The sequence below is a fragment of the Ornithorhynchus anatinus genome, chromosome 1, assembly GCF_004115215.2.
Source record: "Ornithorhynchus anatinus isolate Pmale09 chromosome 1, mOrnAna1.pri.v4, whole genome shotgun sequence".
NCBI lineage: Eukaryota > Metazoa > Chordata > Mammalia > Monotremata > Ornithorhynchidae > Ornithorhynchus > Ornithorhynchus anatinus.
This window is the reverse complement of record NC_041728.1, coordinates 127,689,349-127,716,906: the sequence shown is the minus strand read 5'-3', so window position 1 is coordinate 127,716,906 and position 27,558 is coordinate 127,689,349. Positions and strand designations below refer to the sequence as shown.

General features: G+C 43.4%; 1 protein-coding gene, 1 long non-coding RNA gene and 1 other non-coding gene across 3 annotated transcripts in view; all 3 read right to left on the bottom strand.

The window, feature by feature from the left end:
* HS6ST1 (heparan sulfate 6-O-sulfotransferase 1) overlaps positions 1 to 27,558 on the bottom strand; it is a 377,011-nt gene that overhangs the window by 73,203 nt on the left and 276,250 nt on the right. The gene's annotated exons all lie outside the window — the stretch shown is intronic.
* On the bottom strand, positions 13,875 to 14,012 carry LOC114817597. The gene has a single exon (XR_003765463.1). It is a non-coding gene; the product is annotated as a small nucleolar RNA SNORA7 (small nucleolar RNA).
* On the bottom strand, positions 17,962 to 19,424 carry LOC120638543. Its single transcript, XR_005660242.1, has 2 exons — positions 19,357 to 19,424; positions 17,962 to 18,084 (listed from the first exon to the last, which is right to left on the bottom strand). It is a non-coding gene; the product is annotated as an uncharacterized LOC120638543 (long non-coding RNA).

Below are 27,558 nucleotides of genomic sequence, written 5' to 3'. Positions count from 1 at the left end.
ATTAATGCAGTGTTCAAGTGTTTTAAATTTCTATGCCGACAGCCCAAACGATGTCCCCCATTACTCATCCACTCTTCCCACTTTACTACTTTGAGAACCTCACTGAAGGAGAACAGGTCAGATAAAAAAAGTTACGGAAGGAGGAAGAGAGAGGCTGATAAATATTCAGTACTCTTTGCCAAGCTGGATTAGACGACATCTTGAAATTCTTTCCGGCTCTATGACTAAGGCCCGGATCTGAGGAATATCAGCCCACCGGCTGAATTGGACTTTATTATTGGACGATGGCCCAATCAGGAATACGGTGTTGGAGATATTGGGGAAAAAGGGCTATAATAATGATGATGATGGGATGGTATTTGTTAAGCGCTTACTATGTGCCAAGCACGCTTTTAAGTAGTGGGGTAGATACAAGGTAATCAGGTTGTCCCAAGTGGGGCTCACGATCTTACCACTTTACAGATGACAGAAGTTAAGCGACTTGCCCAAAGTCACACAACCCAACCCTGGGCCAGTCTCAAAGTGTATTGTTCCCGTGCCCTTGAGAGGGACAGATGGAAGGAGAAAGCATGCTTTCATCAGGTTAGCGGCTGAACGGAAAAATAGCTGTTGGGGCTGGCTCTGTGTGGCCATTAAATAAACTCAAGCTATGACCTCACCCTATCCTCAAGAGGCCGGTAAGTGATGAATGAGATTTGAGTGGAAGAAAGGATATGTAATCAGATGCACATTTCATTAGGGTCACAGGGTCATTAGAATATGTAGGGATATAGCAAGACTGACCTGCCATCCTGGAGCAAAAGAGACACGGCTTAAATGGGGGAAACACTCTACGAATTGACCAACTTCTATTTCTTTGGCACATTCCCTTTGATTCAAGATTCAAGGGCTAATTCTAGGGCCCAACTCAACTCTGAAGTTGATGGCTGGAAAAGTGCCTTCCTTTCTTTTTCACTCGGGGCAAATGAAAGACCCATTTTCCAGCAATAGTTCAGTTTAACCCAAAGGCAATATTCAACAGCATCCATGAACTAAACAAGGGATGGGGATATGTGTGCCTCAATATGGGGGAATTTATTCCTGGCCCTGGTGGTGATTGATGTAATAATAATGATAATAATATTTGTTGAGTACTGCATTAAGAGCTAGGGTAGATACAATATAATCAAATCCTACAGGGGCTCACAGTTTAAGTTGGAGGGAGAATGGGTATTGAATCCCCGTTTTGCAGCTGAGGGAACTGAGGCATGGAGAAGCTAAACTGACATATCCAAGGTTACACAGCAGGTAAGGGTAGGAGCCAGGATTGAACATCTGAAATCCAAATACTCTCAGTCTGGGTCTGTTTGATTTTCAAGTGAAACACATACTTCAAAGAGACAGCATGGCCTAGTGGAAAGAGGACGGGTCCTGGAGTCAGGGAACCTGGGTTCTAATCCGAGCTCCACCACTTGTCTACTGTGTGACCTTGGGCAAGTCACTTAACTGCTCTGTGCCTTAATTCCCTCATCTACAAAATGGGGATTCAACATTTGCTCTCCCTCCTTCTTAGACTTTGAGCCTAAGTGAGACCATCTTATCTTGTACCTAATCCAGTGCTTAGAACAGTGTTTAGCTGATAGTAAGCACTTACCAAATACCATAATTACTATTAATTATTTTTACTGGGCTACAGGAGTCTAGATAAATGTTCAAATCCAAAAGGTTTGTTGTCTTTTAGTGACTGATTTAATGTTCTCTAGAGACAGTGAAGTCCAAAAAGTTGCAACTTGTTGCATCCCCAACTGTTTTTATTTAAAATGTACATGCTATTTATTTCACAGAGGGGCCCGGCTGTTTACATTCTTGTTCAGCCACTCGAGGAAGAGCTTAGACTGCAAACTGTACACTGCAGTTTAGACTCATTGGGGTGAGCAGAACAAACCACAGAGCATCAGACATCAAATCCCTGCTCTGGCTGGTGGGATGCCTGCAGGGCTTTCAGGAGAGGGTAGGCTAGCCCCTGTCCCAATTTCTGGAATTAGAGGAGGCATCCAATCTTAAATGTTGGTTGGGGGAGAAAGGGAGCCAGACAAAAGAAATCCTGACCCTCCCTGTGCTCTGCCAGCATGGCCCAGTGCATGGACCCTGGGCTTGGCAGTCAGAAGGACCCGAGCTCTAACCCTGCCTCTGCCATTTGTTTGCTGGGTGACTTTAGGTAGGTTGTTTCACTTCCCTAGGCCTCTGTTTACTCATCTGTAAAATGGGAATTAAGACTGAGCCCCATATGGGACAGGGACTTTGTCCAACCTGACTAGCTCGTATCTATCCCAGCCCTTAGTGCAATGCTTGGCACATAGTAAGTGCTCGAAAAACACCATTCAAAAAGAAAAAAAAAGGAAGAATTGGAAGGGGGGACTCCAACCTCCTTCTAATTTTATATGCCTAGGCTGGCCTGGGAATAAATGACCCTTGCCCAAGCCCTAGGGAAGACAAATTTAGACAGAAAACTTTTGTATAAATCAAGTACCTTGGACAGAAACACTTGACCAGCAAATCCCTAGGTTCTTGAAAACAACACTACTTTGTTGAAGGAAGGTAGAGGAGAGGAAATAATGGTTTGGGGGACTTTACAACATAGAGGGGCCTGGAGTTGGAAGGATAATAATAATAATAATGGTATTTGTTAAGCACTTACTATATGCCAAGCACTGAACTAAGGGCTGGGTAGATACAAGCCAATCAAGTTGGACACAGTCCAAGTCCCACAGGAGGATGGAAGATGGGTGAAGAGAGAAAGGGAGAGAGGAAGTGAAAGAAGGAGCAAGGGAAACAGGGGGATGGGCTAGAAAGGGGGATGATAGAGAAAATGTAAAATGTGAGAAAAAGTAATTTGGTTCTGATGTGGAAGACCATAAATGCCAGGGAGAGGAACTCAGGTGGGATGTGATTTTCAGAAGCCCAAACCAAAGCATACGGGAGGGATGGGAAACCTGACGTATCCAGCAAATGCAAAAATAATTACCTAAATGGTGTTATGGGAGGGCAGGGAGAGGAGATGGAGTAAGGAGGAGTGGTTTGTGGGGAGAGTGAGGGAAGAGAAAAAAATGGAAATGTAAGTTAAATAAATAATATTTAATTAAAAAAATCATTAAAAGGACTTTCCATCGGCTTCCAGCTCCTAAAGCTCTGCCCCCTGGAACCTCACTGTGTTTATGCAATAATGAATCATCCAACCCAGCTGCTGCTGATACCCTAAACCACCATGGGCGGTAATTGCTCCATGACAGATCGGTAGCCTGCATTGTTTGAAAGTTTCTGCATCTGGCTTTTGCTATGGAGCCCTGAGTGGCATTTCCAGTTTGGAGTTGCTTGCCACGCATGCTGCTCCATATCCACGAGTTTTTGACCCATGAAAGAGCTCACCCTTTAATAATAACAATAATGGTGGTATTTGTTAAGCGCTTACTATGTGACAAGTACTGTTCTAAGTGCTGGGATAGATACAAGGTAATCACACGTGGAGGTCACGATCATAATTCCCATTTTACAGATGAGGTAACTGAGGCACAGAGAAGTTAAGTGATTTGCCCAAAGGCACACAGCTAAGTGACGGAGCTGGGATTAGAACCCACGACCTCTGACTCTCAAGCCTGGGCTCTTTCCACTAAGCCACGCTGTGTCCTCCTCACCTTCCTGGATTATTACTATTATTATCTTCATATTTTTAAGGGCTTTGTGCCAAGCACTGTACTAAGCCCTGGAATAGGTTTGAACATAGTCATTGTCCTACATGGGGCTTCCAGTCAAAGGAGGAGGGAGAACAGGTATTGAATCCTCATTTTACAGCTGAGGAAACGGAGGTACAGAGAAATAAGTGACTTACCCAAGGTCATACACTTGTCTGCTGTGTGACCTTGGGCAGGTCATTTCATTTCTCTGTGCCTCAGTTACCTCATCTGTAAAATGGGGATGAAGACTGTGAGCCCCATGTGGAACAGGGTCTGTCCCCAATCTGATTACTTTGTATCTACCCTGGTGATTAGTAGAGTGCCTGGCACATAGTAAGCACTTAACAAATACCACAATTATTATTAGTATTATCATTACTATTATTTGGCCAAACTGGTTTGAGAACTCAGGGTCTCTGACTCCTAGGCTGGTGCTCTTTCCACTAGGCTGCACTGCTTCTCACCTGGATGGTCCATGAAGGGCCTGGACCTACTCACACGTAAGTGTGAGAGGAGAACACAAGGCGGGTGCCTGATATAGTTCGATTGGCACTACGGATGCTCGTTATCCACTGAACAGGGGAGGGCTTTAAAGCTACCATTTTGGTTTTTCTGATTAATTTCTGTCATTCTACCCACAAAGTGGACTGGAGACAACAGAGCTCAGCAAAAGAGCAGGAAATGGGGATTCGACAAACACAGGTTCCTATCCTAATTTTGTCACCGGCCTGCTGTGTGACTTTGGGTGGGAGACTTAGCCTTGCTGTGTCTCAGTTTCTCATCTAAGATGGGGTTAGAACATCTCTCTCATTATTTCTTATCTTTTAGATTGTGATCTCTGTGTGGGACAGGAGCCATGTCCAAACTGATCATTTTATCTCAACCCCAGCATTTAGTACAGTGCTTCTACAGATAGTAAGTGTATAACAAATACCATTTTTATTAGATGTTTTTATCTCAGAACCACACGGAGAAGCATAATGAAGACATTCAATGAGCTGCACGCTATTCTCCAGGCAATGGGAGAATTCTCCAGATTATTTCTTCTAAAAATTCCCTTCTTTAGTGAGTAAGAGTCAAAATATTGATCAATCAATCAATCAATCAATCAATTAACTCATCAGTGGTATATAGTGAGCACTTACCATACACAGAGCACAGTGCTTGGGAGAGTACAGTGCAAAAGAGTTGGGAATCACATTTCCTGCCCAGAAAGGACCTTACGGTCTAGAGGAGGACACTGACAATAATATAAATCATAGATATGTACAGTGCTGTGGGGGTGAGGGTGGGGTGAATATCAGGTGCTTAAAAGATTCAGATGGGATGGGATGAATATCAAGTACTTAAAAGATACAGATCCAAGAGCACAGGTAACACAGAAAGGTGAGAGAGTAGGGGAAATGAGGGCTTAGTTGGGAAAGGCCTGTTGGAGGAGATGTGGTTTCAATGAGGCTTTGAAGATAGGGAGAGTGGTGGTCTGCTGTTCATAAACAGAGAAGCAGCATGGCTCAGTGGAAAGAGCCCAGGCTTGGGAGTCAGAGGTCATGGGTTCGAATCCCAGCTCTGCCACTTAGCTGTGGGACTGTGGGCAAGTCACTTAACTTCTCTGTGCCTCAGTTACCTCATCTGTCAAATGGGGATTAAGACCGTGAGCCTCATGTGGGACAACCTGATTACCCTGTATCTACCCCAGTGCTTAGAACAGTACTCTGCACATGGTAAGCGCTTAACAAATACCAACATTATTATTATTGTTGCCCCACAGTGGTACTACAGCATAGTTCTGTTACACTGCACCTTTATATCACCTTCCGTTGGTACTGATTTTTTTTCCAAGGTGTCTGTGAATAAAAATAATAATGATGGCATTTGTTAAGCGCTTATGATGTGCAAAGAGCTGTTCTAAGCACTGGAGAGGATACAAGGTGATCAGGTTGTCTCACAGTCTTAATCCCCATTTGACAGATGAGGTAACTGAGGCACAGAGAAGTGAAGTGACTTTCCTAAAGTCACACAGCTGACAAGCAGCTGAGCTGGGATTCAAACCCATGACCTCTGACTCCCAAGCCCGTGCTCTTGCCACTGAGCAACACTGCTTCTCTGTGAAGCACCTTTTATGTCCCAAGCACTGAACCAAGTGCTCGTTTAGAGATAAGATCAGGTTGGACAGAGTTCAGGTCCCAAAAGGGGCACACAATCTTAATCCCCATTTTAAGATTAAAGGGGAGTTGCAGCATGGCCTCATGGAGAGAGCACGGACCTGGAAGTCAGAGGACATGGGTTCCAATCCTGCCTCCGCCACACATCTTCTGAGTGACCTTGGGCAAGTCACTTCACTTCTCTGAGCCTCAGTTACTTCATCTGCACAATGGGGATTAAGATGAGAGCTCCATGTAGACCGGGGACTGTGTCAGACCCGGTCACCTTGTATCTACTCCAGTGCCCAGAACAGTGTTTGGCACATAGTAAGTGCTAAAAAAATACCACAATTCTTCTTCTTCTTATTTTATTGATATGGAGAGAAATGGAAAATGGGCTTCTCACCCTCCTTCACATAATACGATTCTTTCTTAGGAAAGCAGCATGGTCTAGTGGAAACAGCAAGGGCCTGGAAGTTAGAGGACCTGGGTTCTAATCCTTCCACCTGCCTGCTGAAGGGGTGTCTTGGGTAAGTGACACTTCTGTGCCTCAGTTCCTTTGGGGATTCAAGACCTGTTCTTCTCCCTACTTTGACTGTGGGCCCAATCAAAGCAAGTGGAACCCGATTAGCTTATGTCTACACTAGTGTTTAATGCAGTGCTTGATAATAGTAAGCACTTAACCAGTACCACAATTATTATCATTCTTGAGGGATTCCTGTGGCTGGTGGCGTACAAAAACTGTCAGATCTGTGTGACAGGAAAAAACTCTAGCTGGCACTTTCTCTGGGGGTTTTGCTTTGTAACAAAAGAAAAGCCAATTCTGTCACAGACAGTCAGGTACATGAGTAATGGTACACATTACACACATACTCGTCTGACACCTAGAAGTCCACCCACCAGTAACTGAACCTCCAAAGAATGTGTCATTTCCTCATGTTGGGGAACTGGATTCTAAGATCTGCTTGCTAAGTTGCATAATTGCAAGGTCTTATATTGCCCTGTGTCACTCCCAGCACTGGTTGAGACCCACTGAAAGTCGCCTTTACAATCTCACTCACTCATTCATTCAATAGTATTCATTGAGTGCTTACTGTGTGCAAAGCACTGTACTAGACACTTGGGAGAGTATACTATAACAATAAATAGATACATTCCCTGCCCAGAACGAGCTTACAGTCTAGAGTGGGAGACAGACATTAATAGGAATAAATAAATACATTTCAGAGATATACATAAGTACTATGGGCCTGGGAGGGGGCGATAAATAAAGGGAGCCAAGCAGGGGGACAGAAGGGAGAAAGTACAGCTCTTCACTCCATTCAATCCCAGAGTGAAAGCTCCCTTCAATACAATTTACTACATATAGCAAATTCTCCTCAACTTCTGCTCTGAAAAAAGAAATATGGCTTCAAAAAAAGATATTCCAAACTCTTTTTTGGCATGAGCAGGGACAGGAGGCAGCAGCAATCAGATAGAGCTCCAGGTAAAGCGTCTTGCTTCACAAGACTTGCATTTTGAAGTCCCTAGTAGACCAACAGGCTTTTTGGGGCTCACCCTTCGGATGGAATGGAATCGGGTGAAGAGGGGGTTTTCTCGTGGGGGTGTTCAAGAGACAAAAATGAAAGTCCTTCATAGTCGGAGCTACCACTCTTTCTTTGGTCTTCTCCAATTGAGTCGGCCGGCACGTTAGCCTCTGGGCTAAACTCTGATGGAGTATTGGCCCAATGCTGTGCCCAAGTATGGCCCAAGTATGGGCCCAAGTATGGGCTCAATGCTGTGAGTCGGGGAGACCAGTCCCAGGAATGACGAATGCCCCGGCTTTGCGGCAGAGCTGTCCGTGGGCCCAAAGATGGCATAGCCGGTGGTGAGATTGCAGCCATTTAGTAAATGCTATTTTATAGTGAGCACTGTATTTATTAAGCAATGGGAGACAATACATAGGTGGAATTTAGATACTATCCCTAGCCCTCAGGGGGCTCACACCTGTTCAGATACCATTTGTTTTAAGTGGTATTTGTTAAGAACTTACTACATGTCAGACACTGTACTAAGTGCTGGGGTAGACACAAAATATCAGGCTGGACACGGTTCATAAGATGTCCTACAGATAGCAGGACAGGTGCTTGACTGGGTTTTACCGAAGTGGTGATGGTTAGCTCTGAGCTATCCATATGCTCTCACCTGGACCTTCTGTACCCAGCCACACACATTGCAAGGTGATAGGCGGGAAGAATAGGTGTAACATGAAAAGCAGCATGGTGTAATGGAAAGAACATAGGTCTGCGAGTCAGAAGACACGGGTTGTAATGCTGGCTCTGTCACTTAATAATGATGGTATTTGTTAAGCGCTTGCTATGTGCCAAGCACTGTTCTAAGCGCTGAGGTAGATGCAAGGTAATCAGGTTGTCCCACGTGGGGCTCACAGTCATAATCCCCATTTTACAGATGAGGTAACTGAGGCACAGAGAAGTGAAGTGACTTGCCCAAAGTCACACAGTTGATAAGTGGCAGAGCCGGGATTAGAACCCACGACTTCGGACTCCCAAACCCGGGCTCTTTCCACTAAGCCACGCTGCTTCTTCACTCTTGTCTGCTGTGTGACCTTGGGCAAGTTGCTTCACTTCTGTAGGTCTCAGTTCCCTCATCTGTAAAATGGGGATTAAGACGGTGATCCCTTTGTGGGTCAGGGTCTGTGTCCCACCCGATTATCTTGTATCTACCACTGAGCTTAGTACAGTGGCTGGCACATAGTAAGCCCTTAATGAATACCATTAAAAAAGCCTGTGGTCAGAGTACAGATTATCTCTGAGACCTCAACAGCAACAGAATTTACAGTGACCTCATCTAAACTCAGAGTGACTTAAAATCAGGGACCTGATTCCTCTGATTTTGCAAAAACGGGGACCAAAAAACAAAAGTGTGGACTAGCTACAAACAAAGCGCCTTCAGCTAAAGTTATCAGACCCGAACATTATCTCTATCTGATTTCTAGATGACCTATGAAATTAAAACTAAAGAATCATTTATGAAAGATAAGATAGATGTTTGAAAATCAAATGATCCTTCACTCTCTCTCCCACTGAAACTGTAGCCAGCCAATTAAAAAATTTCCCCAGAAGCCTATACAACATCTTCCTTCTGCCAGGGATTTTCATCTTAATAAACTCAGACACGCTATTCTATTTGTTGGAAATTATTTGCGTGCCACTGCAAAAATCTGGCACATGCTTGACATCTTAATGGCTCTGGAGAGACTTGCCTGTGACGTCAACTTCATCACAAGTTCTTTGGAGATCAATGGGATTTTGAAAAGTGTCCAGGCGCCAGGAAACTTAATGATGTGTTGCATCATTTGCAACATCAGCTTGCAGCTTTCCTAGGGAGCTGAGCCTTCATGCTCATCCTTTTCCTGTTCCTCTGCCTTCTCCAAACTCTCCTAATAAAATAGAATCCTCCTTCAAAACATCTCGGGATGTTCACTGTTATCTTCTGACATTTACTGAGTGTCTCCCAGACATGATATCATGCTAGGCCTATAAGGGGTTTACCTAATTTGGAGAAGGCATGAGCCTGGAAAACGACGATTTGGGCCTTCGAAGGACTTTACGTGTTTGGGGTGAGGAGTGGGGGAGAGTGTGGCGAGGAAGAGTGTCAGCGGTGATTTCCCATGATCCTTCCCAAGCAAAAGATCAAAGCATAATAGTCCTTCTGTATGTTCTCGAGAGCTTGCTATTGGTGAAATCGCCATTTGTGAAATACTGGGTAAATGGGAAATCAGGTGATGTGTTCTAACCCCTCCACCATATTCTCCATGCCCTCACACATCCTGATAACGATGAAAATTTACTTTAAATATCAGTTCATTCAGTAGAATTTATTGAGCGCTTACTAAGCGCTTGGAATGTACAATGTGGCAACAGATAGAGATAATCCCTGCCCAATAACGGGCTCACAGTCTAAACGGGGGAGACAGCAAAGCAAAACAGGACAGAACAAAACAAGTAGTTTATCAGTTCACACTATAGTGACGCTTTTAGGTGTATCTTGAATAAACTAATGAAAAGAAAAACAACCCAGTCACCTGACAGGCCCATTCTGTGAGTGAATGTTTCACTTACAATCTCTCTAATTTTTTTGCTAAATGTGTTTACTACAATATTGCAATTCCTGGCAAAAATTTTAAAAATATATTGTTCATAAGTGACACTTGAGTGATCAGCTTTTTCTAAGGACTTCTACTACACTACTCCAAAAACCAAAACAGAAAAATGCACACGAGGCTTTGGGTGTGTCATTAGTTTTCATTGCTAATCCCTTTCCGCATACCCCAGCTCACACCTTTTGCTCCTTTCAAGTTAACCAGCTCACAGCACTCCATTCCTCACTCTCTCACCACTGACTTCTTGCTCACATATCCTTTTTTCCTGGAACTCCATCCCAATTCATTTCTGGCAGACACAATGGTTCTTCTCATCAGCAAGGTCCTTATAAAATCACCCTTCCTCCAGGAGGCCTTCTCCCCATTTTATTTCCCTCACTTCTGCTTTTCCTAACCTGTAATTTATTTTAGTGTTTGTCTCCTCCATTAAAGTGTAAGCTCTTTAAGGACAGGGATCATGTCTATTACCTTTACTGTACTCTTCCAAGCCTTTTTAAAGCACTCTGCACAGAGTAAGAGCTTAATAAATATTATTGATTGACTGATTGGTGGATTTATCAATCAAGCAGCATGATATTAACTCAAGTTGGTAATGTTGGTGCCCAAGTTAGCAGAAACTGATAACTGAAATGCAGTTAGGGGTTGCTTTTTGATTAGGCTTACAAAGAGCTCATATTAGTTGAGGTGTCTAACAGTACTCTATTGCCCTGTTGTATAATTTTCTTGCCTCACAAGCCCATGACCTTGCAGTTATCCTTGACTCCTCTCATTCAACCCACATATTCAATGTTTTGATGTCTGTCTCCCCCCTTCTAGACTGTAAGCCCATTTAGGGCAGGGATTGACTCTCTTTATTGCTGAACTGTACTTTCCAAATGCTTAGTAAGTGTTCTGCACACAGTAAGCACTCAATAAATACGATTGAATGAATGAATTATTCTACTTTCCCAAGAACTAACATTTTTTCTTGGTGAGTGTTTCCTAAAGGAAAGCCAATTCTTAGCATTCTACTACACCTTCTCCTTCTGCAGGGGAAGTTGTTTGCATGAACAAAAATGCATAGCTGTAGATGGGCAAGACTATTTATAAATACAGTACTTTTCCACACTCAAAAAAGGGAGGCCTTAATGGTGTTTTTAAGAATCAGTCCTTTAAATCTAGCCCATAATAACTAGACAGTCTTTTGAAGGCTGAAAATTTGGACCAAATTATTATATTGCTGTGGTTTTTTCTTTTAAAATAATGGTTATTAACATTACCAAAAAGTTACCTTTCTTCAAATCTGTCCACAAAACCAATACTAAAGTTTGCACTTACTGTGTGCAGAGCACTTTACTAAGCACTTGGAGAGGAAAATATTCCAGAGTTGGAAGGCATGTTCCAGATATAAAAGAAGTAGTTCCAGACCGTAGGCAAGACATGGGTGAGGGTTGGAGGCAAGATAGATGAGATGGAGGTATAATGAGTAGGTTGGTGTTATAGGAGCAAAGTGAGTAAGCTGAGTTGTAGTAGGATATTTGGGAGGTAAAATAGGAGGGAGCAAGGTGACCGAATGATGATAAGGAGTTCCTTTTTGATGTGGAGAAGGTTGGGCAACCACTGTAGATTCTTGAGGAGTGGGGAAATACGGACTGAGTGTTTTTAGAAAAAGGATCTAGGCAGCAGAGTAAAGAATGAACTGGAGTGGGGAGAGACTGAAGGTAGGGTGGTCAGTAAAGAGGCTGATGCAGTAATTGAGGCGGGACAAGGTAGTTCTGGGTTCAGTGTAATAGCAGTTTGGATGGAAACAGAAGGGCAGATTTTAGTGATGTGAATGTAGAACTGACAGGATTTAGTGACAGACTGAACATGTGGGTTGAATGAGAGAGATACAAGTAGAGGATAATGTCAAGGTTATGGGCTTGTGAGAGGGGAATGATGGTGGTGCTTTCTACGGCGATATAGGAAAATCAATGAGAGAACAGAGTTTGGGTGGGAAGAAGAGGAGTTCTGTTTTGAATTTTAAATTTGAGGTCTCCACGTAGCCTCCAAGTAGCAGGGTCTCCAAGTAGAGCTGCCCTGAGGGCAGGAGGAAATATGAGACTGCAGACAGGGAGAAATAGGGCTGGAGATGTAGATTTGGGAATTATCTGCAAAGAGATAATAATAATAATGATGGCATTTGTTAAGCGCTTACTATTCTACTATTCTACTGTTGTAAGCGCTGGGGTAGATACGAGGTAATCAGGTTGTCCCACATGAAGCTCACAGTCTTAATCCCCATTTTAAAGATGAGGTAACTGAGGCACAAAGAAGGTAAACGACCTGCACAAGGTCATGGAGCAGACGAGTGGCAGAGCTGGGATTAGAACTCATGCCCCCGACTCCCAAGCCCGCGCTCTTCCCACTAAGCAATGCTGCTTCTCAGGGTAATTGAAGCCATGAGAGTGAATGAGTTCTCCAAGGGAGTGGTTATAGATGGAGAATAGAAGACTCAGAACGTAGGTTTGAGGGACTCCCACATTTAGGGAGTGGGAGGCAGAGGAGCAATCTGCAAAAGAGACGGAGAAGGAGCAGCCAGTGAGATAGGAGGAGAGCCAGGAGAGGACAATGTCAGAAAAGCCGAAGTTTGATAATGTTTCCAGGAGAAATAGGTGGTCCATTCATTTATTCATTCATTCATTCATTCAATCGTATTTATTGAGTGCTTACAGTGTTGAAGGTAGGTGAAAGGTCAAGGAGAATTAGGATGGAGTAGAGGCCATTGGATTTGGCAAAAAGATCATTGTTGACCTTTGAGAGGGTAGTTTCCATGAAGCGAAGGGGGTAGAAACCAAATGGGAGGGGGCCAAGGAGAGAATTGGAGGAGAGGAAGGAGAGGTACCACAAGTGTAGACAACTCACTCCGGGTTTGGAGAGTAATGATAGTTCTTTGTACATAAATAGGGACTCAGGATGACTGGCAAAAGTTCAATTTCACTTTTTCCTATTTAAATATTAAGATGTTCAAGAAAGAAGAGCACTTTGCCCACGGGATAAAGCTATTCGACTGTTGCTGTCAGAGACCCAAATTAGCAGTGTAATTCAGTCACAGCTGAAAATGACTTTAGGGGCCTTTGTTTAGCCCCAGGTGGGTATCTTCCACCGCACAATTAACACCCGATGGCCATCTCTTCTCGTGGGAGGGAAGCAAGCACCGAGTCATAAATAGCTGTGAGGCACTTGAGTCTTGATTTCCTTGGCTAGAACTTGAAGGGGGTCTAAAACTGAAAGCACATGTTTTCAGGGGAAGATGATGAGAAGAGAAAAGGGAGAAGCTGGAGAGGGGTGAGGTGAAGAGTAGAGGAGGAAGAGAGGGAAATTAAATGTGTTGGGCATCCAAATTAGTGTTTTCACAGGTCTTGTTTTATGCTGTTGAGTCGTCTCCGACCCATACCGCGCCATGGACACATTTGTCCCAGAATGCCCCACCTCCATCTGCAATTTTTCTGGTGGTGGATCCATAGAGTTTTCTTGGTAAAAATGAGGAAGTGATTTACCATTGCCTCCTTCCATGAAGTCAATTTGAGTCTCCGCCTTCAACTCTCTCCCATATTGCTCGTGGCTCAGTGGAAAGAGCACGGGCTTTGGAGTCAGAGGTCATGAGTTCGAATCCCAGCTCTGCCACTTGTCAGCTGTGTGACTGTGGGCAAGTCACTTAACTTCTCTGGGTCTCAGTTTCCTCATCTGTAAAATTGGGATTAAGACTGTGAGCCCCACGTGGGACAACCTGATTCCCCTGTGTCTACCCCAGCGCTTAGAACAGTGCTCCGCAAATAGTAAGTGCTTAACAAATACCAACATTATTATTATATTGCTGCTACCCAGCACAGGTGAGGTTTGACTTGTAGCAGATTGCCTTCCACTAGCTAGCCATTGGCCAAGCTAGGAATGGAATGGATACGCCTCTGCTTGACTTGCCCTCCTGTAGCTGAGACTGGTAAAGTACTGGAAACTCTCCAGGTGCAACCGTGAGGGGGAGCTTTCACAGGACAGTGGGAAAAAAGGATAAGGAATTGAGGGAGCATCAGGCCACTTTCAACAATTTAATAGCAGGAGCACCACCTCAAAAGAACAGCAAACAACAACAACAAAATCCATTCATTCTATTTGGCTTTGGCTGGTAGCTTACTTAACCAAGTAACCAGCAGATTAAGTTTGGATAGGGATCAAGTATCATTTTAAAGCAAATACCGGAAAAACCCAACAGACTTCCAACCATAACACCCCTGTAGGAGCCACCGTAATGACAATCTCAGTTTTGTGGTTCAGTGTCAAGAAAAGCTAAAATTAAAAAATAACAAATCCAGAGTCACACTGGAATTCGAGGTTGAGGTCATTACCTTGTGGCTTCTGTGGCTTTAATGACACAAAAAAGAATTTGCCAAAAGCTTTCATTGCAAAAATAGCATGTGTCTGCATATGTTTCTTTTTATGAAGTGTTGAGCAGAAAAAGAGTTCAAGCTGCAAATTGTGTTTCATTTCCTAACATTGCTCTCCTTACTCCTTTCCAAAGACAAGCCTTCATTTTGGTAAAATCTCTCATCCATCAAGCTCAAAGCCTTTTCCCCTAAATTCTTGGGGAAATTGAGGCCCAGAGAGGATTAATGGCGTGCCCAAGGTAATACATGAGTGAGGGGCAGAAACGTATCCTATCTCAGCCTCACAACCCTGACACTGAGCTCCAACAACACTCCCCCTTCCCATAGCTAATCTTCTCTTCCCAGATATCTTCTGATTTTCCTTATCATCTGTCTCAACCAGATCCTTCCAGTCATTGAGAATATGCATCCTCATTTGGTTCATTTGACTGACTTCACTCCAAAATGTCCCTGAATCTTAGAATTAGCTTTATACACCTCTATCCTTTTCTTTATCAGCTCTCTCATTCTCTTCCTTCCTCCTCCCCTTTCCTCCATCCTCCCTCACCTCCCTATCTTTCTTTTTTCTATCTTTCTTCCCTTCCCCTCCCTCCCTCCCTCCCTCCCTCCCTCCCTCCCTTCCTTCCTTCCTTCCTTCCTTCCTTCCTTCCTTCCTGCCTGCCTGCCTGCCTGCCTGCCTGCCTGCCTGCCTGCCTGCCTGCCTGCCTGCCTGCCTGCCTGCCTTCCTGCCTGCCTGCCTGCCTTCCTTCCTTCCTTCCTTCCTTCCTTCCTTCCTTCCTTCCTTCCTTCCTTCCTTCCTTCCTTCCTTCCTTCCTTCCTTCCTTCCTTCCTTCTTTCTTTTTGTTTCTTCCATCCTTCTTTTCTCCCTTCCATGGGGATATTCAGAAATGTAACAATAACATTTCCAGTATTATCCATTATCTAAGATGAGATGATGGTCTTGGACAGCTGTCCTAATTCTTCTTTAAGGTACCATGCTACTGATCTGTGTTCTTAAGTCAAAACTCATGATCCCCAAACCATTCCCAAGTGTTTTTTTCTTCTCTCTCTCCTTCCTCCCATTCTCAGGAAATATTAATGGCACTTATTAAGAACTTATTATGTGTCAAGCACTGTCCTATGCACTGGGGTAGATAGAAGGTGTTCAGGTCCCACAAGAGGGTCATAGTCTAATTAGGAGGGAGAACAGATATTGAATCCTTATTTTGCTGATGAAGGAACAGAGGCACAGAGAAGTTAAGTGACTTGCCTCAAGACACAGAGCAGACAAATGGCAGAATGGGGATTAGAACATAGGTGCCTCCATTCATTCATTCAATCATATTTATTGAGCACTTACTGTGTGCTGAGCACTGTACTAAACACTTGGGAGAGTATCAGACACATTCCCTTCCCACAATGAGCTTACAGTCTGGAAGGGGGAGACAGACATTAATATTCAAAAAAATGAAATAAAATAAATTACAGATATGTACATAAGTGCTGTGGAGCTGGGAGGGGGAAAAAGCAGAGGGAGCAAGTCAGGGTGATGCAGAAGGGAGTGGGAGAAGGGGGAAGGGAGGGCTTAGTCAGGGAAGGCCTCCTGGAGGAGATGTGCCTTCAATAAGGCTTTGAAGTCGGGAAGAGTAGCTGTCTGTCGGATTTGAGGAGGGAGGACATTCCAGGCCAGAGGCAGGACATGGGCAAAGGGTCGGTGGTGAGATAGATGAGATTGAGGCACACTGAGAAAAGGTTAGCATTACTGAGGAGTGAAGTGTGAGGTCTGAGGTTGTAGTGCTGTCTACTGGTGGAAAAGTTTTTGAGGACAACGTAGAAATGTTCTTGCTACCTTTTTAGCATTCCCTTCTTGTCTAGGACGAGATTGGAACCACCCTCACCCTTCTGAGTACTGCTAAGGCATGAACAGGGCTCTTGCTGTCTTTAGTGAGTGATATGTAGAACTTTATGGTTTTATGGACAAGAACTACATCTGACCTGATTTTTTTGTATCTACCAGGTGCCTAGTTTAGTGTTTGGTATATAGTGTGCACTTAACAATACCAAAATTACGATTATTAAAATGTTCCCTAAAGGGTAGAGAAGAGTCTTCTTTTTTGTCAAGGATCAGAGACTCAGGATTTCTCTGTCCTTCTACAACTGGGATAGTCCCAAGCCACAAGCACTCAGAAAAGAGTCTCTTCTCCCAAGCCTTTCAGAACCTCTAGACAGAACTTCCTGGATTCCCACATTGTTTCTTTATAAGAGACATGCCCCAGTTTCTGGGAAATAAATGTTGGGGAGACATTTCCCCATTTTTTAATTTCTGTGTGAGGGTAACTCCTTTGCAGGAGTACCCACACAGACTCTGTGATTTAGGCAAATTTACAGAAGTTTTACACAAACAGGAAACACAAGTAAGCTGGGTTGACAGTAATTTATAAAGCTTGTATTCCAGGCTCTTTCGTATGCTCTTAGCCTGAATATATGCAGTTATCCAAACCAATTTTGATCTTGTCAACCATCTCCTGGAAAATGAAGACATCCAAAAGGAGCTCAGCAACACTATCCCGACAACTCCTGATGAAACAAGAAAATCGGACTGCAATCCACAACGTTTACAATGATGAGCATTTCTCTGTGATGCTGTATTCCGGGCAGCTGTCAAGACATTGGATATGGCCAAGGGAAGTCAAATGATTCAGTGATAAAAGTCCTACGTGCTGCGAAACATCTACTGCACCAGAAACAAAGCTGTCTTCCTGTAGACAGTAAGCTCCTTGTGGGGAGGCTCTCAACTCTGTCGTATTGTACTTTTCCAAGTACTTAGTACATTGCTCTGCACAAAATAAGCCCTAAATAAATACCACTGATATTTTGATTGCTATTTGAACACAGGGGTGGAAGTGGTGCTTTCTAAAACTTGCACCACAACATGCAAATCCAATTAAAGAATGAATACAGCACGTGGTAGGATGCCAAACTTTGGGAGATCACTCACACCACCATGCATGTATTAAAAGCACAACTCCTCCAAGAGGCCTTTCTCAGCTAAGCTCTCATTTCCTCTTCTCCCATTCCCTCCTAGTTCACCCTTGAATTTGAATTTGCACTCTTTATTCACCCCTCCCTCAGTCCAAAAGCACTTACACACATAGCCATAATTACTTCATTTACATTAATATCTGTACCTCCTCTAGACTTGGGATCAGGGAACGTGTCTACTAATTCTGTTATATTATACTCTCCCAAGTGTTTAGTAGAGTGTTCTGTGCATATTAAGTGCTCAATAAATAGGATGAAACCATAAAATTCTACATAGCACTCCCTAAAGACAGCAAGAGTCCTGTTCATGCCTTAGCAGTACTCCAAGGGTGAGGGTGGTTCCAATCTCGTCACAGACAAGAAGGGAACGCTAAAAAGGTAGCAAGAACATTTCTACATTGTCCTCAAAATTTTTTTTACCACAGAAGGTGAAGCTCTGTAAAATACAGAAAAACCTCCCAATATGTGAAGACAACCTTTGGTGAAACTACTGGGGAAGGAACCATAGCAGTCAGAGCCACAAAAAATAGAGTAGCACTTGGACTGGATGATTTATTTGCTGATAGATCTACAAACATGGAGGGACACCCTGCTTAAACAATTGCATGAACTCTTCCTCAACATGTGGACCATGTGGACCAGGGAACGATCTGGAAATTCAAAGATACAACTTTCATCACCATCTTCAAGAAGAAATGTAAAAGGCCAGATAATGGTAATTATCAAGTGTTCTACACACAGTAAGGACTTAATAAATACCAGTGATTTATTGATTTATTGATCAAGGGAATGACTCAATCAATAAGAAGCATCTTGGCCTAAAGGAGAGAGCACCGGTCTTGGATGATAATGATGATAATGGTATTTTTAAACACTTACCATGTACCATTCGTTTAGACTTACCTTATACACATCTTATTTTATACACATCCATTAATTTAGATTTATAGTTATCCAAAGACCATCACTGCTACGACCATCAAAGTCTTACCAGCTATTGCTTTTTCACCCAAGCAATCAATCATTTGTATTTATTGAGCGCTTACTGTGTGCAGAGCACTATACTAAGCGCTTGGGAGAGTACAATCTAAGAGAGTGAGTGGGTAGACATGCTTCCTGCCCACAACAAGCTTACAGTCTAGAGGGGGAGACAGACATTAATATAAATAAATTATGGATATGCACATAAGTGCCGTGGGGCTGAGGGAGGGGTGAACAAAGGGAGCAAATCCAAGAACAAGGGTGACACAGAGGCAGTGGGAGAAGAGGAAATGAGGGCTTAGTCAAGGAAACAGACTCCCATAGATCAGAATCATCTTCTGTGTAATATGACTCCAAACTACAATTTAGTCAGGGGTACCCAAATACAGATATAAAACCATTAAATCAAACCTTCACCGCTAGACAACACTTTGTTTTGTTTACTGCTAAAAGAAACACTGGCAAGCATTAAATGACTAATGGCTTTCTGGGAAAGAAGAACTCAAGCTCTTTCCTTGATTTATTCTCTGTGGGCTAAAATAAATTACAAGACTAACAATATGATAATGGCAACAACACTAAAAAGAATAACAATTAAAATAAGCATGCACTCTATGGTATGCCCTCCCAATAACCAGTGTTTTGGAGCGTTTTCACCACATATTGGTGGATATGGTTTAATTCAACTCAACCTATTTATTTATTTAATCATTTGCTATCAACATGAAGCAAGCTGTTTGAAAAATGCCTGACGAATAGCTCTGTGAAATCTTCCGGCCTTGCAAAATAATGCTTTTAAGCAGCTAAACTGGGGAAGTCTCTCAAATGAAACTAAGTAATAGTTTGACCTCAGATGCTCTGACAGACACTTCACTTGCATTTTGGTGGGGGAGAAAATCCACTTCTGTCATGCAAAATACCAGACTTTGCTAATTATTAACCTTAGATCGCAGTCATGTTGGGACTTGGGCCCTCATAAGTTGGGTGGCATATTCTTTCCCCGCAGAAGCCCACAGGCTTTATGACATCCCCAAAGGACACACACAGGGATCAGATTTTAGAAACACTTTGTGACCTCAGGAATCCCAAAGTCAGTGCATTCCGGGAGCGAAGGCAGTGGCAGTCAGTTTTCAGAACCTTGTTCTGTCCAGGATTCTGCAGACATAGCATGTGGGACCAGGTTTATATGCAAGTGATGCTATTTATTAAATAGACCTCTTTTAGACCTCAGTTTAAGTAAGACTGCAAACTGGAAGTGGGGTTGAGGAGGAACAGGAAAGCATACAGACAAACCTGAAATCTGTTGGCAAAATCATGCACAGAGGAACCTCAGCCTTGAACCCGATAGCTTCTGGAAAGCTACTGAGAAGCAGCATGGCTTAATGGAAAGAGGACGGGCTTGGGAGTCAGAGGTCATGGGTTCAAATTCCTGCTCTGCCGTTGTCAGCTGTGTGACTCTGGGCAAGTCACTTAACTTCTCTGTGCCTCAGTTACCTCATCTGTAAAATGGAGATTAAGACTGTGAACCCCACGTGGGACAACCTGGTTACCTTGTATCTACTTCAGTGCTTAGAACAGTGCTTGGCTCTAGTAAGCGCTTAACAAATACCCTCATTATTATTATTATTCTGGCCTATATTTCTTCCTTCTTTCCCCTTTCTCTCAGGCAATTTATCTTATTTTAGTTTCCTTTCATTTTAAAGAATCATTTTGGACCCTCACTTTACTCTTTATATACACTGGATTCCCATACTATTTCTCTCTGCCACTTAACTTCAACTTAATAATAATAATGTTGGTATTTGTTAAGTGCTTACTATGTGCAGAGCACTGTTCTAAGCACTGGGGTAGATACAGAGTAATCAGATTGTCCTACGTGAGGCTCACAGTCTTAATCCCCATTTTACAGATGAGGTAACTGAGGCACAGAGAAGTTTAGTGACTTGCCCAAAGCCACACAGCTGACAAGTGGCGGAGCGGAATTCAATCCCATGACCTCTGACTCCCAAGCTCAGGCTCTTTCCACTGAGCCATGCTGAAGCAGCATTTTCCTCCTTAACTGGCCTTTCTTCCATACCCTTAACTAAGAATGTGCAACTCCACTTTTCTTCCCTTATCACAGACTAAGCATTCCTTCCTGACCAACTTCTTTATTCTTTCACAATTCTCACTATGCACTGGGAATCCACTGATCTATCCTTTTCGGGTAGCCTCTCCTTTAACGATTCATCCTTTTCCTCTCCAGAATTTCCTACCAGAGGCCTCTGGTATTTTACTTTTCTATCCCTATGAGCACGATGGGATCTCTGGAAGAAAAGCCTCATATAAATTCAAGGCACCATATTATATTGTTATTACTTCCTCCCCCATGACAAGCCAAACCATACATTCGCATGAATTCAGTGATCACCGATGCAGTGTTAAAGGCTTTGGGAGCCCTCTCTTATTCTCTGACCTGTTCTGAATTTCTACTTATTGTTCTAGGACTTCCAATTTAACCCATTCTATTCTGGGCATATCTTTCCGCCCCAACACTACTCTTTTTTCCCTCTCTGCTACCATCAAGATCATTTTCCCTTGTCAATCAAACAATCATATTTACTGAGAGCTTACTATGTTCAGAGCACTGTAGTAAGAACTTGGGAGAGTACAGTATAAACAATATAATAGACACATTCTTTGCCCACAATATCTTGTCACCCCAAACCTCAGAAAGTAGGAATTTCTTTAATTCACTCCTTCTTACTTCCCGTAGGCAGCGTGTGCAAAATTTTTCTTTGATGATATTTCTCAGTTATTTTGCTTTCTTCAAGCCTGCTGACTAGATATTGTTTCTTTTCTGGTTTCTGATTCCCCGGACAACCCGATGGTTGATTCCCCCTCACCAGCTTTCGTCCATACATTTGGTAATCTCTTCCTCATTTCTTCCAGGGAAGCAACATGGCACAGTGGCTAGAGCACAAGGCTGGGAGTCAGAAAGTCAGGGATTCTAATCCCAGCTCTGCCACCTGTCTGCTGTCTGACATTGGGCAAGTCACTTAACTTCTCTGTGCCACAATTATCTAATCTGTGAATTGGGGATCGAGACCGTGATCCCCATGTGGGACAGGGAGTCTGTCCAACCCGATTTGCTTAAATCCACCCCAGTGCAAGCGTGGTTCAGTGGAAAGAGTCCGGGCTTGGGACTCAGAGGGCATGGGTTCGAATCCCAGCTCTGCCACTTGGCAGCTGTGTGACTGTGGGCAAGTCACTTCTCAGTGCCTCAGTTACCTCATCTGTAAAATGGAGATTAACTGTGAGCCTCACATGGAACAACCTGATTACCCTGTATCTACCCCAGCGCTTAAAACAGTGCCCTGCACATAGTAAGCACTTAACATATACCGACATTACAATGCCTGGCACATAGTAAGCGCTTAACAAATACCATAATTATTATTATTATTCCAACTCGGAATTTGATTTCATTTGACATACAGAATTTCCAAACACTGTCTTTCTCCTGTCAAGCTCCTCCCTGCTCTTCAAACTCTCCTTGCTGCACTGTCTTACAACCTTGTGTCACTCTTCACACTAATCCTAGGCAGCGACAACCTGGAACTTTACAAAGGTTGAAGTTTTAAAGTTGGCCAGCTCGTCTGGGGGCCAAGTCCCACACACAAGCTCAACATCACTCCCCTAATCCCTCCTAGATGCATCCTTTCACAGTGCATTGTGAAGCAAGGGGAAGTTTGAGGTTCAATGTCATAAAAGGCACTAGTTAAAAACCACAGTTCTCTCTCCAGTCTGTAAGGTCCCCTCTTGACTCTATGCTCCTTGTGGATAGGGTACGTGTTTATCAACTCTGTTGTACTGTACTTTCCCAAGTGCTTAGTTAAGTGCTCAATAAATGCCATTGATTGATAACGAAATTATGGAGCTACTAATTCCAAAGAATGCATTTTGCTGCCCACGTTCCCCACAACATTTACCATTCTGACTCTGCTCACCTGCAGGCGAAGGATTATTTAAGCTTTATCCTGTTCACAAGGTTATTTTAGAAGAACAGATAACATTAAATTGCCTTTTAGGGGCAAAGGAATCAAAAACACCCAAAGAAAGAAGGGTTAGAAATATGATCTAAATAATGCATATGCACCTGTGCCTGTGAAGTTGTGTCTTTTACATTTGGAAAATGGTAGTTGGGTCTTATTCAACTGAACGGGTAGGAAGATCCAGTGAACTTTCCCCTTTCTTATGACGATCTCTATAACGAGGGGTAGCGGTCTCTTCAGACTCTAATACCTGGTTCTGTGTATAAGGCAGAATCAAGTCATTTTGTACTCTAGCTTTAATCAGAACAAACTGCACATACCATTAATGCTCAAGGACTGTCAACATAAAAAAACATTTTATGCAAACACAAATGTATGGAGAGTCATGATTGAGGAGAATGTAAGCCCTGACACAATTTTGCCTTCTTCCCCTTCCAAAATAAAATGAAGATCTATCATAAACTGACAAAATAAACCCACACACTTCATCAAGAGGAATATTCTTGGGCTCCAAAAAGGACAGCCTTCATTATGGGGTGGGGATAAGGAATTATAGAATCTGAAAGAATCACCAAGCAATTCTCTAAAGAGGGCCTGCAAGCAATACAAAGGATTTAAATCATCAATTTGCACAGATTAGGCCAAACTGAAATTCACTGCTTTAAGAGCTGCTATTTATTTCTTAAAACCTCCTTTGGCTGTCAGCCATGAAGCACTTGTAGGAGATTGGAATTATTGGCGTCTGATGGCTTCTCTTGAAAGGATGTTGGGGGAAAAGTGGTGGATTTCCTTTTGACTCTCATGATTTTAAGAAAATATACTGTTGAGAACACAAGCTGACTGCAAATTACCCAGCAGGTGTCTAGAATGATTCCACTGAAACTCACCTCTCTCCACTTCCCTACTGGAATGTCCTCAATGGGCCAATATCTCACCACACATAGAGAAGCAGTGTGGTCTAGTGGATAGACCACAGGCCTGGGAGTCAGGAGAACCTAAATTTTAATCCCAGCTTTGTCACTTGACTATTGTGTGACCTTGGGCAAATCATTTCACTTCTCTATGCCTGTTACTTCATCTGTAAAATGGGGATTAAGACTGTAAGCCCTATGTGGGACAGGTGTGTGTCTAACCTGATTTACTTGTATCCACCTCATCATTAGTACAGTGTTTGGCACTTAACAAATACCACTATTGTTATTATTATTATCCCTCCCCTTTAGACTGAGAGCCCCATGTGGAACAGGGACTGTGTCCAATTTGATCATCTCGTATCTAATTTAACTCCAGCACTTAACACAGTGCTTGGGCACAGTAAGTGCTTAACAAATATAACTATTATTATTATTACTATTAATAATGTCTCTTTATGGGCAAATGATGAAACAGCTGGAAAATAGGTCATTAAAGGAACAGATAATATGCCCTGAAAAGGTATGTCACCTCTGGGACAGGAAAGGCTGTTCTCCATCCCTATATAAGGTAGAATATGAAGAAATGGGCCTCAGTTGTTAAGCTGCAGCAGAAAGGGTTTTGATTAAATATAAGAAAGGAATTGATGGCAGTGACATTTGTGAGATTTGGAGTGGGTCGCTAAGGGCAAATATTCAATCCATGCCTCTAGAGAGCTTTGGAACTAGGTTAGATCCTCATTTATTTACCATGGTTTAGGCATGGTCTTGCCTGAAGGTAGGGGATCGATTAACTTCACGGTTCTGGGGCTTTATGGACCTTGTGGTAGGAAAATAGCAAGAAAATACTCTAAATGTATAATTAGTCCCTCTCAATCTTTCCCTACTAGATCGATCATCTTATACCTTTGGAAAAAGGTAGCCACTTTTTGAATCAAGGAATACACACTTTAGCCCATTTCTGTCCCACAAAATACCCACTAATGTGCTTCATTCTTTATGATCAGCCTACCTGTGATAATTTCTCTCTGAACATTCCATGTTACCCAGGAAGCATTCGGCTAGATGCCTTGGCGTGACGCTGGGATGAGACCAAACTGACTACCGAGCACTTAGTACAATAATCAACCAGTGGTATTTATTGAGTTCTTACGGTGTTCAGACCACTGTACTAAGTCCTTGGGAGAGTACAGTAAAATAGAGTTAGTGGACCCATTCCCTGCCCACAACAAGCTTACAGTAAGTACTCAATTAATACCATCGATCGGTTGATTGATGAGAACTCAGATCGTGTTTGGAGCAATCCAAAGTCACTGGACATAAAAAACAAAGTTAGCAAGGCAGAAACTGATGGGAGGGTGGACTGTTCTGAAACTCATTATGTCTGCACATTTTCAGAGTTTGTTGAGGGATGTGGGGAAGGTCAGGGGGCAAAGCACTGAAGTTGCAATGTGGCTGGAAGTGAGTCAGGAAGCGTCTTGAGTTCATTCATTCATTCAATCATATTTAATGAGTGCTTACTGTGTGCAGACCACTAAACTAAGTGCTTGGAAAGTATAGTTCGGCAACAGATAGAGACAATCTATTGACTTACTAAAAAAAAAAAAGAACCTCCTTTGTTATTTTTTATTATTATGAGGTATTTGTCAAGTGATTTAATGTATAAAGCACTGTTCTAAGTGCTGGGACAGGTAAAAGTTAATCAGGTCTGAAACAGTCCCTGCCACACATGAGGCTCACGGTCTAAGTGGAATGGCGAATAGATATTTAATTCCCCTATTACTTTTGAGGAAACTGAGTGATTGAGGAAACTGAGTCATAGAGGAAGAGAAATGACTTGCCCAGGCTCACACAACCAGCAATTGACAGAGTCAAGATTAGAACCAAGCTTCTCTACCGAAAGCTCACCTTCTCTGGGAGGCCTTCCCAGACTGAGTCCCCCTTTTCCTCTGCTCCTCCTCCCTTTCCCACTGCCCCAACTCCCTTCCTCTGCTCTACCCCCTCCCTGCCCCACAACACTTGCTTATATTTATACATATTTATTATTCTATTTATTTTATTAATGATGTATATATACATAAGCTATTTATCTATTTTGGTGCTATTGATGCCTGTCTACTTGTTTTGTTTTGGTGACTGTCTCCCCCTTCTAGACTGTGAGCCCGTTGTTGGGTAGGGATTGTCTCTATCTGTTGCCAAGTTGTACTTTTCAAGCATTTAGTACCATAATCTAGTTCCTGCTTTTCCCCAGCTTCTGGGATAAACAGGTTTATCACCTAACCTAACTGTCCCTCATGTTCCAAAAGTAAATTGGTCATTTCTGTAAATTGGTTGGTGATTTATCAACCCAGCAATCAATCAATGGCAATTTTTGAGCACTTACTATGTAAAGAGCACTGTATTAAGGGCTTGGGAGGGTACATTATTATGGAGTTGGTAGACACATTCCCTGACCACAAGTTTACAGTCTAGAGTGGGAGACAGACATCAGTATAAATAAATGAATTATGGATATGTACTTATATGCTGTGGGGACGAAGGAGGGGTGAATAAATAGTATTAGTAATAATTATGGTATTTGTTAAGCACTTACTATGTGCCAAGCACTGTTCTAAGTGTTCATTCATTCATTCATTCATTAGTATTTATTGAGCGCTTACTATGTGCAGAGCACTGTACTAAGCACTTGGAATGAACAAGTCGGCAACAGAGACAGTCCCTGCCGTTTAACGGGCTTACAGTCTAATCGGGGGAGACGGACAGACAAGAACAATGGCAATAAATAGAGTCAAGGGGAAGAACATCTCGTAAAAACAATGGCAACTAAATAGAATCAAGGCGATGTACATTTCATTAACAAAATAAATAGGGTAATAAATATATACAGTTGAGCGGACGAGTACAGTGCTGAGGGGATGGGAAGGGAGAGGAGGAGGAGCAGAGGGAAATGGGGGGAAAAGAGGGTTAAGCTGCGGAGAGGTGAAGGGGGTGTGGTAGAGGGAGTAGAGGGAGAAGAGGAGCTCAGTCTGGGAAGGCCTCTTGGAGGAGGTGAGTTTTAAGTAGGGTTTTGAAGAGGGGAAGAGAATCAGTTTGGCGGAGGTGAGGAGGGAGGGCGTTCCGGGACCATGGGAGGACGTGGCCCGGGGGTCGACGGCGGGATAGGCGAGACCGAGGGACGGCGAGGAGGTGGGCGGCGGAGGAGCGGAGCTTGCGGGGTGGGCGGTAGAAAGAGAGAAGGGAGGAGAGGTAGGAAGGGGCAAGGTGATGTAGAGCCTCGAAGCCTAGAGTGAGGAGTTTTTGTTTGGAGCGGAGGTTGATAGGCAGCCACTGGAGGTGTTTAAGAAGGGGAGTGACATGCCCAGATCGTTTCTGCAGGAAGATGAGCCGGGCAGCGGAGTGAAGAATAGACCGGAGCGGGGCAAGAGAGGAGGAAGGGAGATCAGAGAGAAGGCTGACACAGTAGTCTAGCCGGGATATAACGAGAGCCCGTAGCAGTAAGGAAGCCGTTTGGGTGGAGAGGAAAGGGCGGATCTTGGCGATATTGTAAAGGTGAAACCGGCAGGTCTCGGTAACGGATAGGATGTGTGGGGTGAACGAGAGAGATGAGTCAAGGATGACACCGAGATTGCGGGCCTGAGAGACGGGAAGGATGGAGTTGGACGGGAAGGATGCAGATACCCCTGCATCCAGGGGTATCTAAGCGTTGGGGTAGATACAAGGTAATCAGCTTGTCCCACGTGGGGCTCACAGTCTTAATCCCCATTTTTCAGATGAGCTAACTGAGACACAGAGAAGTGAAGTGTCTTGGCCAAGGTCACCCAGCAGACAAGTGGCAGATCCGGGCTTCGAACCCACATCCTCTGACCCTCAAACCCGGGCTCTTTTCACTAAGCCACACTGCTTCTCTAAAGGATGAAAATCCAAGTGCTAGGGGATTGCAGAAGTGGGTGGGAGAAGAGGAAATGAGGGCTTAGTTGGGGAAGGCCTCTTGGAGGATATGGGCCTTCAATAGGCTTTGAAGGTGAGGAGAGAGATCATCTGTCGGATATGAAGAGGGAGGGCGGTCCGGGCCAAAGGCAGGAAGTAGGCGAGGGGTTGGCGGTGAGATAGATGAGAATGGGTTTTCATCTTACCAAAGCAGGCGCCATTTAATAAGTTCCAGCTCCAGGGAACTAAATGGATGAGGAAAACACAATCC